Here is a 14,955-nt window from a genome sequence, read left to right as displayed (position 1 = left end):
TGTTGGCGTCGCTTAAATGGTTTCTCTTATTGGCGGAAATGTTGTTTAAGCGAAGTGACGTTCCATATTAACACGTGCGGACACTTTACGCACATGCATAAAGCTCCGTTTCCCTATAACGGGGCTCATTAAATCATCCAGAATTAATGAGGGTACTACCGCACACGTGTTAATATCGCTTGGTATCGATTAATGAAATCGATCCGTTATACATCACAGCGTATTTTTAATACTAGTCGTACAATTTAGTGAATAGCATTGTGTATACACCGGTATTGCACCACGAGCACTGCGCTAAACATAACTTTTCAATACAGGCTACAAACATGATATTGTTGGTACATACATGTAATACGTCGATTTAACAGCGATTAGATAGAACTTCCGAATGAACAAAACGGATTTGTCAACTTGTCGAAACTAACGCACGCGCGTCTACTAAGACGCACATTTCTTACCACGTGACCACGATTCCAGTGCTTTGAAAAGCCGAATAATATGATATTTTAACTCCCGGAAGTCGACTGTCCGTCGTGAGCCTATTCCCAGACGATACCAGTCACGTGTTATGATAAAGGAATCTAGGTTGGTTGTCCATAGTTTTCCTGATCATTTTACAGAGCTTTACAGTTTCGTACGAGACACATTTGAGCGGCGCTCTGTGGAAATGGGGCTTAATGAGTGTGTGTAAATTGAAGTCCCAGATAAGCCTGTGCAATACGCAATACGCACAGGCTTATAGACTTTATTCACGCCTCGGTATCGATTATCTCAAAACGAGGCTGATAACGCATGGTTGATTAACACGGTCCGTGCTCAGAAAAAAAATGGCGACGGCAAAACAAGGATTAAGTGATGTTGGTTGGACCCGAAATCTGAAACCAATTCCAAATATTTCTATGGGAGAAGTGCAGGAAATTATAAACAAACACTCAAAGGTTCCAAGCAAGCATCTAGATAGAGGATACAGGCATTTTTTCGGACACCATGTGCACGGTATCGAAGGTAAACACACATGTCAAAATCTCAACTAACCGTGACAGGTCATTGTGACATTGATAAATATAGATCGACCGACGATTTTCTGTTGGAGATTGTTTACACTATTTGAAAATCTGTAAGATTGTATTTTCTTGTTAACATTCTGTTTGACGTTTGATTAAAACAATTTAATGCATTTTTATTTCATGACTATAGTCCTTGGCCTCGGGCAAAAGATATTGACTTAGGTACTAACGACATGGACACTTGTTGAATATAATTTTTCACTGTTTTACTGTTTAAAGTGTTATGGACACACGAATGTGTGTTTATGTACGTTAAATATTTTATAATTTTATTTCAGTGAAAGTCCATCCTAGGGGATGCTTTGTTCGAGCCAAGTGCTGCAGATCTTTTGACAAGAAGGGTGCAGTTTGGAATGTACATGTAAGTTGTGATAAGAAAATTATTTAAATAATAAATAGATTTTTGTATTACCTGTGTGTGTTTTTTGATGAGATCAGTCACGTGTTATGATAAAGCAATCTAGGCTGGTTGTCCATAGTTTTCCTGATCATTTTACAGAGCTTTATAGTTTCGTACGAGACACATTTGAGCGGCGCTCGGTGGAAACGGGGCTTAAAGACTGTGTGTAAATTAACGTCACAGATAAGCCTGTGCTATACGCAACACGCACAGGCTTATTAGAGACGACACTTTCTGCCTACGGGATTTTCTCTGAACACATATTCACACCAGCTTTTACTCTGTATTCCTCAATTTTCTTTTAATGCCATAGCCGTAAGAGACCGCTCAAAACATGCTAGAGTTAAGTGATTTTTGGGGGATTTTGCGTTTTATTTATTTAACGACGACAAGCCAAAATATTGGGGCGGCGGCCAACGCACTGTTGCCACATTACCTACGCCCCTGATAATGCATCAAATATCACATTCATTTCGTTAAGTGCATATATATTAGACATTTTCAAAAACACGAAAATCTTTGAACAAGTTCCTTTAAAGAACTTAATTGTGAACAAGTTAACATTTTTCGTATTCGTACCAATTTATACTACAACAGTAATTGTAAGTTTCTACTCATATAAATAATTTAGTCGCGTTTTGAGCATCGCGTTTGAGTCTTTGTCCGGAAGTGATGCATTTTACACATGGGATAATGTTCGGTTAAACAATTTACGGATTCGCGAATGATCGGGTCGAGCATTTGTTCAAATACCGTTAATGCCATCTATCTAGATGTCGTGTTTTCTACTTGAAGATACAATCCCACAAACTTTCCGGAGACATATGTGAAACGTAATGATCCAGATATTTCGATAATACTGACCAAACTTGCGAATTGATCGGGGCACATGCTTAAACCATGCTTTTCAAAGAAGGAAGATTTAGTACGTGTATTACTATATGTCTATTAGAGTTAAAAAAGGCCTGGCTCATGTTTTATTTAAATGTTGTATTTGTATATTTTCAGATGTGAAACTAGTTTTAACGGTGTTATCAAACATGATAGCGATTTAGCCTATATAGAAAATTCAGCCTATTTAGCCTATTCAGCCTATTAAGTCGGTTAAGTACAAAGGTTGATGCATACATCCTTTTAGCATATTTTACCTATTTAGCTGAAATATTAAGCTTATTTAGCCTACTTAGCCAATTATGTAAGTTTGGTGCATAGTCGAAGAATATATTATCCGTGTGTGCATTATTCCCATGGTGAGTGGGTATGCCCCTTTGCGGGGCCCTTTCGGACAAACAAGAGTTTTCCCCCGAAAGCGACCTCTTGCACGCTGAGCTGCCGTAGGCTGCCTGTCGGGCTGATCTAGTTTCGGCCCGGGGTTTTAATTAGAATCGGCGTCATCTACAGCCTATTTAACGTATTAAGCTCTATTTATTTACAAGGCGAGTGAGTTTGCAATTTTAAGGAACCCTTTCGGACAAACAAGACTTATTTCCCGGAAGTAACCTAGTGCACGCTGAACTCCTGTTTGCTGCCTGTCGGGCTGATCTAGTTCCGGCCCGTGGTTGAATAAGGTTCGGCGTCAAATACATCTTATTTAGCGTATAATGCTCTATTTATATGGCCATTGGGTATACATCTTTAAGGGCCAATATCGGACAAACAAGAGTTATCTCCCGGAAGCGACTAAATGCAAGCTGATCACCCTTTTGCTGCCTGTCGGGCTGATCTAGTTTTTGCCCGGAGTTTTAATTATGGCCAGCGTTACATACAGCCTATTTAGCTTATTAAGCTCTATTTATTTACAAAGCGGCGAGTGAGTATGCAATTTTAAGTAACCCTTTCGGACAAACAAGACTTATCTACCGGAAGTGACCTAATTGCACGCTGAACTCCTGTTTGCTACCTGTCGGGCTGATTTAGTTCCGGCCCGGGGTTGAATAAGGCTCGGCGTCAAATACATCTTATTTAGCGTATTATGCTCTATTTACATGGCTATTGGGTATGCACCTTTAAGGGCCAATGTCGGACAAACAAGAGTTATCCCCCAGAAGCGACCTAATGCAAGCTGAACTTCCTTTTGCTGCCTGTCGGGCAGATCTAGTTTTGGCCAGGGGTTTAAATTATGGTCAGCGTTACATACAGACTATTTAGCGTATTATGCTCTATTTACATGGCTATTGGGTATGCACTCAATTAAGAACTGATACGCTACACCATTGCCAAAGTCATCATAGCCTCAACCTACTCCACACTACTACTACCAACACTATTGTATTTCATCACAATAATGATAAACATAATAATAATCAACAACAACATCATCATCACCAGAATCATAAAATCTATTAATATTGATAATGCAATGTGTCCGTTTTTTCCACAATCAACAGAAAAAAAGTAATTTTACAGCAAATACGTGTAGTTTAATATCCCCTGATTGCCAATTAAGTTTAAATTATACGAGTCGCGTTCTGAGAAATCTGGGCATAATGTTTGGGCGTAAAGTGTCGCCCCCGATAAACCTGTGCAGTCCGCACAGGCTAATCAGGGACGACACTTTCCGCTTTTATGGTATTTCTGGTTTCAAAGAAGTCCCTCCTTACCGAAAATCAAGTTTAGGCGGAAAGTGTTGTCCCTGATTAGCCTGTGCGGACTACACAGGCTAATCTGGGACGACACTTTACGCACATGCATTAAGCCAATTTTTCTCAGAACGCGGCTCATACAATTGAAATAATATCGACATACTGATTTACATCGATCAACATATACATGAAGCAAGTACAACACAAATAAATGAAAATACCCAGTATCCGGTATAGTATTTAATACAAGAAGCAAGTACAACACAAATAAATAAAAATACCGAGTATTCGGTATAGTATTTAGTACAAGAAGAAAGTACAACACAAATAAATGAAAATACCTAGTATTCGGTATAGTATTTAGTACAAGAAGAAAGTACAACACAAATAAATGAACATACCCAGTATTCGGTATAGTATTTAGTAGAACTGTCAGCAGTCAGTTCAAACATTCGAAAGGAAACAGATCCTTTATGTTAGTGTTATTTTAAACATTTGTGCAATACACTTATACAATAGATGTATATGTCGCTTAATAATACGAATACAATTAATGTCATTTCAATGAAATTGTAGAAAATTATCAGATCTGCCATTGGTCGAACATTTCTTTTAAAACGACTTATAAAAAAACGCGTTAATCTTGTATTCGAAGAACTGTTAAACACACGATAAAATATATTACAAAATCTAAATATGTAATACATGATTTTTTTTCATTCAATTTTAAATTTCCCTGTAGCAAAATCAGGCGACGACAATTTAATGTTGTGAAATAAATAATCGAAACACAACTTAACTAAATAATGTTGATGAATTATATTGCAATTATTAATACACAGCTATAAAAAGTGGATTTAAACCGGTTTTACAAGTTTGGCCTTGTGGTTATAAAGAACACGTTTTTAAGGTGTTGTTGTAGAAATTGTCATGCCATTTACCCATCAGTCTTTTGTTCACACAATTATATTCCATTTTACCTATAAAATTATCTGTGGATGGACGGACAGAATGAATTTAATATTCTTTTGGACTCCCTTCTTCAGTGGAATCGATTAAGCCGTTCAGGCACATAGGCAGTGAAACGTTTGGGGTCCACGCCACAGGCCCTTATCCGGCATATTGCTTAAAGTAAGTCTTAAAGAAAACTTCACTCGTTTAAATAAGCCTACCAGTCCCAAAACGGGCAAGATATAAGAAAGACAACTCCATTGTTTAGGTAAAACATCTCACTTAAATACCGGAATGCCAATACAACATAATAATTATTGAATGAAGAATTTAAGAAAACAATACGGTTTGCTAATAATAGATGATTGTTACTTGGTTAGAAAATGTCAAACCTTTAAACGGAACATACAATTGATAAATGTCAATTCATTTAATAAGCTTAAGAAAATTAACAATCTTTTGTCGCGGTCTCAATGGGCCCCAAACAGTCGTGGGGCCCAAAGGCAGTTGCCAACTCTGCCTAATGGGTAATCCGGGACTGCCCGTGATTCAGTGGAAATAAAATCAAGCTCACAAGAGTGTTCATGGACTGTTCAATAATATGAGTGTATAGAGTACACAAACAGCAACACAACATATGTAATTTAAATTCATCCCCGTTAGCGCGGACAGTTTTGACATAAGATGTATGTTTTGAGATAACCTTGCAAAGGACTAGTGCACAATTTTATATACCAAAAATTACAGGTATGTTCCCGCGATTTAAACAATTTTTACTCTGATAAAAATGAAGCTATATTAATCACATGACCCCCGGGAAGTGGTCATCTTGAGCCATATGGGCATAACTTGAACAACTTGTGTTGAAGAAATACGACGTTACACACCCCAAATTAAATATCAATAGTTTTGGTTTCAGATAAAAAGATATGTTAAGCTACTTTTCTATATCAGTCTTTATTACCTTGTTTTGCCCCAGGGCGTGGCCACTGTTAACCCCATTGGGATAAGATAACAAAACTTCATAAATGACTACTACACGAGGTAAAAGACCAAATATAACTCATGTGGGCATTCCGTTTCTAAGGAAGTTATTTTGCTAATAGTTAATATTTAAATTCATGAAGCCATAGAATGATGTTATAAGAAATTGCAATTTTGAATGTTGTACGCTCAACAGTTAAGGGCAACGTCTGTGCACAAGTTTGTCTGCAGAAAGACAGCAACAGACGGATAGGAATCCAAAGAGAACCCAGTATCCCGGCCCTTTAATTCGTAACGTGGGGTACAACTGCAAAGCAATTGTAAAATGTTTAGTTAGGATTACATGCGGGAGCCAAATACTGCGCTAAATAATTGAGCGCTTCAAACGTATTCAAAATAATATATGAAATAACCAAATTTGGACGGTGAGTTTCGATAATGGAGTGCGAGCATGAAAATTAATTTATTATTCCTTATAATGATAAATCAATGTGTATTTTAGGTTATGTCTTCTTTATTAAAACATAATAATTTATATTTGTTTGGGCTTTTAGCCTTTAAATTTATAAATATATTAATATTTTAGTTGGGTATTCTGAGAAGTAGTAAGTTTAAACTCCGGGAATCGTCTGAAAACACCTTAAGTAAGTGATCTCATAAATATAAAATTAATGGAAAATAACACACTTAAAATATACGATTGTCGTATGGAATATTATATTACTGCATAAAGAAAATAACAGGTTACTGTCTGATAGTTTTTTATATAACGGGCTTAGAATAAAATAACGCCGTGCCGTTATTGTGTTCGTGCTGAGCCTGATTTGTTACAAAACTGTAACCTGTTATTTTGTTAAATCCCCCACTTGGTGCAATACGGTAACATCTGAAATTGAAACAAGAAGGTGCAAGGTACCTTTTTGCGCGAATTAGGAGCATTTTGAGCCTTGTTTACTAAAATGATGACTTTATAGTTTATTTCGAGTAATATGACCTACCTAATGTACTGTGCATTTTAGGCGGGTTAAATTTACCAAAATTATATTTGGAAAATACTATCGCGATTTGTGGTTAACCAGTCTGGGACTAAGGCTTATTCCCTTAAGAACGGGAATCAGAAAACAAGAAGCAAATCAAATGAGAGCACACAGTCGTAAATATATATAAGCACTATAATTTAAGATAGTAAAAATTATAATGCAAGAAGATAGAAAAGAATGTGCTACAAAATAATGACATTCCTAGCGTATTTTTCCCGAGGTATGCACATACTGGAGTGATGTAGCATTTGTCGAAGCGTCCATGTAGCTCAAGTGCTTTTTGAATGCGTCGCGAAAATTTATGACGCGGGTAGAAATTTGGTCGAGTCTTGCAGATATTTTAAATACTATGTATGTATTTAAGTCAGAAAGCTTATACAAATAGCGTTCGACACCCGCTTCTGCGCGGCGGGCATTTGCACGTATCATAGTAGTTTATTATTTCTCTTAAATTTATTACAGAACCAGCTTTCCGTATTTGCATTTGCATTCAATTGATTACGCAAGTTATGCCATAGTTCATGTGACGTAATTTCTGTGACGAAAACCACCAGTTTAAGCTAGACTTTTAGAGACAACTATTCGGACGCGAAGGGTTTATATTAAAAAGTCATATATGGTTTAAAGTTGTCATAGAGGTAAGTGTGTCTTTTACTATTAATTTTGCTGTTCGATGAATCATGTTAAAGCTCAATTTGACAAATAGAGGCATCAATCTTAAGTACAGCAGAGTTTCAGTTTTAATCGATATTTGCATTATCCCAATAGCGTGTTACGTGTCATTATAGAGTCTAATTATGTTCGATTATTTCGTTGAGTTGTGACTAAGACTGAATGTGGACGCCATTTTTCAGTTGAAGATTTCAGTAATTCACTAATTGTCGCTTTTCCAAATGTAGGTTATGTTTTCTGAATGTTGTTATATGATTTACGGGGCGTTCTTCATTTCAACTCGTGTTCGTCTTCACAAAACTAATTCCGCACGATATATGAAACAGAAAATGCGTACACTGTAATGTTCTTCAGGACAAATTTCATTTTTTACTTGTCCAATGTTTATTTCTTCACGCAAGAAATATAAAAATACATATTATAAAAGAACACAAACATGTCATGATCAAATTTATTGACTTCTAACAGATTGACAATGAAAAATGTGCGAATTCTCTCCATTCGTTCTATTTAGGCATTCACAATTGCAAGTGTTGCTATTTGTTAGTCAATTCCCATCGAAAAGCATTATTATAATTCTAACAATATAAGGGAAAAATTGTATATGGCATATTATTCACCGGTACGATACGTAAACATAATTGTGAAAAGAAGGCCACGATAAAGCGAGGGAAAAGTAAACTTGTGTTATAAAAAGTCGTTGCGTGACTTAGTTTTCACGCTTAAAAGAGGTCAAAGAAAACGAGGAAAGGAGAAGGATGTGTTGGACTATTATTCTCGATTAAGAGAGGTAAAACAAGAGTTGAGTTTGGAGAAAGCTTTCCACAGCTAACTGTTCTCGATTAAGAGAGGTAAAACATCAGTTGAGTTTTGAGAAAGCTTTCCACAGCAAACTATTCACGATTAAGAGAGGTGAAACATAAGTTGAGTTTTGAGAAAGCTTTCCACAGCAAACTATTCGCGATTAAGAGAGGTAAATGAAAACTTACGTTGGAAAAAGTTTTGTCTGCGGGGCTTTTCAAAATGAAATTAGGAGGCCCTATCATTTCTAATTGGGAATTTCATGCGCGATAACTGCTCATTTTGGAAAGACCGTGTTTTTTTAAGTTTTTGAAACAGGGTTTTTTTTCATTGTGCAGAAGTTTTTAAAGACACATTGTGGTGCATTCTTAATAATATTAGAGCTCGTTGCTTTCTATTTGAGAGATGCCCAATATGTCTAATAAAAAAAAACATAATTTGCATGTTTACAATTTCGGAAACTCCTCTAGCAATTTTGGGAAATAATGACCTTATTTTCGATTGGCCAGTTACGGGGTCTCTGATTTAAAAATAGGACATGGGGTTCCCACTTTAAACACATGTATCTCCATACCCTTTTTATCCGATATTGACACGAATTAAGTTATATAGGGGTACCTAATATAGTATTATGTATAAATACTTCATTTATTTAACGTCTCATACAAGGAAATCTAAGCGACATTAGTTGCGAGGTATATAAAATTTCAATTTCAGACGTGATTGTGGTTTTCGATATAAGACCTTATTGTGCCATTTGATTGCATAACCTCCCCTACACCCCCTCATAGTAATTAAAGGTGCCTAGAACGCGGCGTTGTAAACAGACCCGTTTTTTATATTGACCTCGTAAGTATAGTCTAAAAACTACCGATACCGCGTAACTGGCACTATGTATTAGTATATAATGAGTTGCCAGTTCGTACTTCCTTCACACTTTTTTGTACAGTTTCTGATAGCGCCTTCAATATTTTACCGGTCTCTTACATATTTGGCATGCATGTACCTTGCATAGACCTCTACCTTTTCATGCGGTTTAACGTCACTGGGGTCAAGGTCAATGTCACCGAGGCTATTAATAATAGATTTTCCGTCACACTTTTGTTACAGTTTCTAATAGCACATTCAATATTCTACCGATCTCTTACATATTTGGCATGTAGGTACCTTGCATTGACCACTACGTTTTGATGAGGTTTGACTTCACTGGGGTCAAGGTCACCAAGGCTAATAATAGATGTCCCGCCACATTTGTGTTACAGTTTCTCGTAGCGCCTTTAATATTTTACCGATCTCTTACATATTTGGCATGTAGGTACGTTGCATGGACCTCTATCTTTTGACGAGGTTTGACGTCACTAGGGTCAACGTCACGGAGGCTAATAATAGATGTTCAGTCACACTTGTGTCACAGTTTCTCATAGCACCTTCAATATTTTATCGATCTCTTCCATACTTGGCATGTAGGTACCTAGCATGGACCTCTACCTTTTGATTTGGTTTGAGGTCACTGGGGTCAAGGTCAACGAGGTTAATAATACATTTTCTCGAAGTCACACTTTGGTTACAGTTACTTATAGCGCCTTCAATATTTGACCGATCTCTGACATATTTTGCATGTAGGTGCCTTGCATAGACCTCTACCTTTTGATGAGGTTTAAGGTCACTGGGGTCTGGGGTCAAGGTCATCGAGGCTAATAATAGATTTTCTCAAGGTCACACTTTTTTCCACCCAATTTACCCATATATCGACAAAGCATCATCGGGGAGCATCCGTCAGTTTTACTGATATCCTCGTTTATTCTACTGTTTAGAAGATTGATATTCCCAATTAAGTTTCGCAGTTTGTTTGATATGCAAACTCTTATCAAAACATTTTTATCCTTCTGAACGTCTAAATACTGAGATTGACGTCGTAAGATTGCTTCTTTAATTTCCGAGCAATCATTAATCTTTTCCGTTTTCGTCAGAGAATAATTTTATTTAGCTACATAAGGAATTTAAAGTTAACACATGTCGAAATAAACTGTTACTTCTCCCTATACTTGATTAAAGATCAATAATTGGTGAGTTATATTTAATAAATAAGTTTACCATAAATAAAGCATCTACAAAGACGTTATGCAAAATAGCCTAATAAGTGTCATAACATGTATACAAGATGAATATACAATATATTTGATGTCAAACATTATGCTCGAGAAACGTTTTGAAGCCGATGTTAATAGCTCCAAATGCTCGTTGGTACAAGCATTCAAACATAAGATGTTTAGTTTCAAAAGATTATCAATTTCAAGAGCTACATAAGAAATACGCTTAGGTGGTTCATTTGTTTAATCTGGTCACGATGGAATAAACCAAAATCCATATTTGTTATCTACAGAAACCCCCACGCTGATTATGTGTATTGTTTTATCGTTTGTTTAGTGGGCTCAATTATTGGATAATATCTCTATATTAATAACGTAATTACGCTACAAAAGTACATCAATTAATAATTATGAGTCTCCTAATCGCTCGTTGTAGCAGTTAAGATGTTATAATAAGGTCCAATTTTACTGTTGTCTGCCGAAAGTAATAACTACATACATACACATAAAATACCAACATATAATCACTAATATTTGAGAAATGAATACATAAGTACATTAGTGTTTTATCATGTGGTAAATGCCAACCACAGGGCAACAGCAATAACCACTCGGGGCTGACGAGGTCAAAGCGTAGTCCGTTTGTCTACGACGTCGGGTATATGTTTTACTACGAAACATTATGGCAATACACAACTAAATTAGGCGAGTTTCATCTTTTCTGGAATTTATGGATTAGAGAACGGAACATCCAGTAATGGTGGGTACTTATTTTCAATAATAAACTAATTACAAATGCGCGTAGCAACCTTAACATTGATGTTGAGCTAAAATCGGAATATTTTGATTTAAAGTAATGCATAAGTTGGTTATTATGTTACAATAGCCAATTACAGTAACTTAACCTAAATGAAACTACATGTTACTTTGATACGCTGTACAATAAACATTTTAAATTACAAAACATGTTAGGAACATATATTTTAATCATTCAAATGCTTTGCACAGAGTATGTATTGGTTGTGCAAAGAACTACACATGTTATGAATAGGTTACTTAACGAAGTTTCATGCGTATATACGTATACTGTCAGACACATGGTCATGCCTAATAATACTATTCAGCCTTTATTCCTGATAACTGGGTCACACTACACATTTCTAAACATACAAATGGCGTAACAATACATAGATCAATATGGAAATTGTAAAATTTTGTCAATTAAACACAGTTGTAAACCTTTATTGCATTTGTTAAAGGGGCCTTTTCACAGATTTTGACATTTTTTAACTTATTCATTAAATGCTTTATATTGATAAATGTAAACATTGGATCGTAAAAGCTCCAGTAAAAAATCAAGAATAAAATTAAAAAAAGGAAAAGAACATTGCCCGGAGCAGGTTTCGAACCAGTGACCCCTGGTGTCCTGCCAGAGTCCTGAAGTAAAAACGCTTTAGCCTACTGAGCTATTCCGCCGAGTACACATCCCTCACGTATTTTATACCTTATATAAGCAATCTTCGTAGTTTCACAAAATTTAACGACAAAAACAGAACTCTCCAAATTATTCAATCGTTTCGCGTTGCAACGCTTTATAATTTTTAGGTTTTAAAATCGTCAAAAGATGCATATAATGGCTATATTAGACCATGGTAAATGTTCAGTATTACTGTTTCCTCACAAATATCATAACTAAAACGAAAATTTGCGAATCTGAAACAACTTTTTTCAATTTTGTCAATTTACCAAAGCGTGAAAAGATCCCTTTAAATTGAAACTCTACTTTGATTTGACAAATCAGCGGTTTATTTCATGTTTAACCGCACAAATCTGACACATGTTGGAACATTATTTGATGTAACAGACCTATGAAATGTCATTGTGCTTAAATTCAGAGTTTTGTTATACAAAAGCATAATTTTACCTGTTTAAACACCATTTCTTCCACCAATCTGGACTTAGAGGGCATGTATTTTGACACTACGTTTCGTAGTGAAACATAAACCCGACGTCGTAGACAAACAGACTACGCTTTGACCTCGTCAGCCCCCAGATATAACCAACAATGTAATGTTTGCTTTACAGAATGGGAATCCTATCAGTTGTACGTCCGTATTTGAAACAACTGTCAACTGGGGTGGCATTGTTGCTCATGGTCGTCTATGTCATGTCCGGTAGACAGATGTCGTTATATTTTACCCCGGGTATGTATTATCACTGTAATTTATAACTAATTGCAGTAGTTATTAATGTATAGAATAAATGTCCCGGCTTACTGTGATTCGCTTTACAAATTAAGTAAGTTCCATGCGGGGACTGTTAATGTTTTGGATCTTATTTTTGTATTTCTTTAGAACATTTAAAACCGAAGGTTTAACTTCAGGAAACGCTACCATTTTGATATCCTGAGCCTAATGTTAATCTTCCTTTATTGGTGCCAAAATTTTCAGATTGTGCAAGAGTTTTTTCCTCTTCATTAAAGAACCTGTGTGTTTTACTTTCAATATTCAGTTTTGAATCTGGAGTGAAATAAAGCGTTTTGTTTTTCTTCTGGTGTTAAAGACACTTGCACCAGCATACTGACACTCGACCGAGAAACGACACATTGACTATGTCAACGCCCGTCCCCCTGTCTTTGCAACTTCCGACGCTCGGCGCTTCGCTACCTCCGTGGCCACCGCAACCGGCCATATTTCAGAACACGAGGCCACATACTTCATCTACAACTGCATCTGGCGGCTCGCCGGGTGGTTATTCTCACACAAACTCAGACAACAGTGTTCTTATTAGCAAGGACACTCTTATGGTCAGTCAATTAAATGAACTGGAACGGAGGTCAAGGCATTTAAGCACAACGTGCTTTAAGGACGTTTTACTCAATGCAACTTATAAGGGAACGGAACGTGGACGGTTTTTTCATTCTAAGGTTAACAATATCGGATATTGCATAGTGCCAAAAGTTGGGTCCACTTTTTGGACATTGTTATTCACAACTCTTGACAATGGAGTCAATTTTGGAAAGAAGCTTTAGGAAAAGAAACACAGGTCTCTACACGCCGGTCGTTACACTTTTTCTTCCTCATTCACGTACGTGAAGAGTGCCAAAGTTTCAACAATTCTCCCGACACGTGACCCATATTCTCGGCTTTACTCGGCTTTATCGACAAATCATATTTGCCCATTATAATAAACACAAATTACGCTGTTCTAAGCATAAACAAATGCGCAACTGATGTTTCTTTTCAAGAATTTCTGCAATGGATTTTGAACGAGGCGAAATCAGGCAAATCTTTAGATGATTACTGGGCACCGATTTATTCTATTTGCGGACCTTGTGAGGTTAACGCTCAGTACATTGTAAAACAAGAAACATTTTCAAACGATATCGGCGTCTTATTACAGAAGCTGAACGTCTCGTCAGAAAAATACAACTTCATCATGCATACGCTGGAGGGCAAGCGGATCCAGTCATCCTTGCCGGGAATTGTGGCCACAATCCTAGAGCGGAGTTCTGCGACCGAGATAAGCTGGTGTATGCCATGGCTGGAGGCCACTCGAAGGATATGGCGCTCTTTCCAGATCCAGGTTAAATTATACTTAATAATCGTTCAGAAAATCATCATATTTTACTCGAAGGTATACTGTTCAATTAAGACAGTTGTTCTGGTTTTATATTTTGAAGGTATTGATAAGGTTAGCATAGGTGTTCATTAGGTAATCACTTCAAAATTATGGAGTTACAGGCTATATTAAAAAAATTGCTCGAAAACAGGTTACATTCCTCTAGAAAACGGCCGAAAAATATTGGTGAAAACAGTCGATTTAGATTTGTTTAATTCCTTTTATGCTTTGTCAATAACATATCTTTTTTATTCGAATCAGCTCAGAATGCTCGTCAAGAAAATTCGTTGTTATTAGATTGTTCATGTGAAAATAAGTGCATTTGTACAAAATGAAAAATGTAGTATATTGTGGCTACAGGGCTATATTCGCGAGGACCGAGGATATCCACAAGGCACGTTCGAGTCTTTTCGAAACAACTCGGACGTCCCAAGTATCCGATATAATTTAGGCGGAAATATTCAAGTATACTTTGTCGTCGGAAGAACGTATAATTCAACGAGAAAATGCGTTAAGAAAAGCGTATGATGGCGTCAGCAAAGATATTGTTGACGTGATCAAAGAGTTATACAGTGTTGACTTTTCAATATACGGTTATTCTAATATTCCACCAAATGAAAGATAACATGATTGATTAAAGTTTCTTTGCGAGAATCAAAATATTCTGCGATCATTTCTTAACTGTCTGAGTCAACATATGTCAACAAACGGGCTCAACGTTTATGGGTTTTTTTATGTTCATATTAG

General features: G+C 36.5%; 1 long non-coding RNA gene across 2 annotated transcripts; it reads left to right on the top strand.

The window, feature by feature from the left end:
* The first annotated feature begins 313 nt into the window (after positions 1-313).
* On the top strand, positions 314-14,136 carry LOC127838369 (uncharacterized). 2 transcript variants are annotated; one of them, XR_008029789.1, is made up of 4 exons: positions 314-1,005; positions 1,346-1,428; positions 12,673-12,791; positions 13,990-14,136. It is a non-coding gene; the product is annotated as an uncharacterized LOC127838369 (long non-coding RNA). The 2 variants fall into 2 exon arrangements; XR_008029788.1 differs by lacking the exons at positions 314-1,005; positions 1,346-1,428 and adding an exon at positions 7,592-7,662.
* The last annotated feature ends 819 nt before the right edge of the window (positions 14,137-14,955 follow it).

The sequence above is a fragment of the Dreissena polymorpha genome, chromosome 7 (assembly GCF_020536995.1).
Source record: "Dreissena polymorpha isolate Duluth1 chromosome 7, UMN_Dpol_1.0, whole genome shotgun sequence".
Classification (NCBI taxonomy): Eukaryota; Metazoa; Mollusca; class Bivalvia; order Myida; family Dreissenidae; genus Dreissena; species Dreissena polymorpha.
Note: the sequence above shows the minus strand (reverse complement) of the source record. Positions and strands in the feature narration are given on the sequence as shown.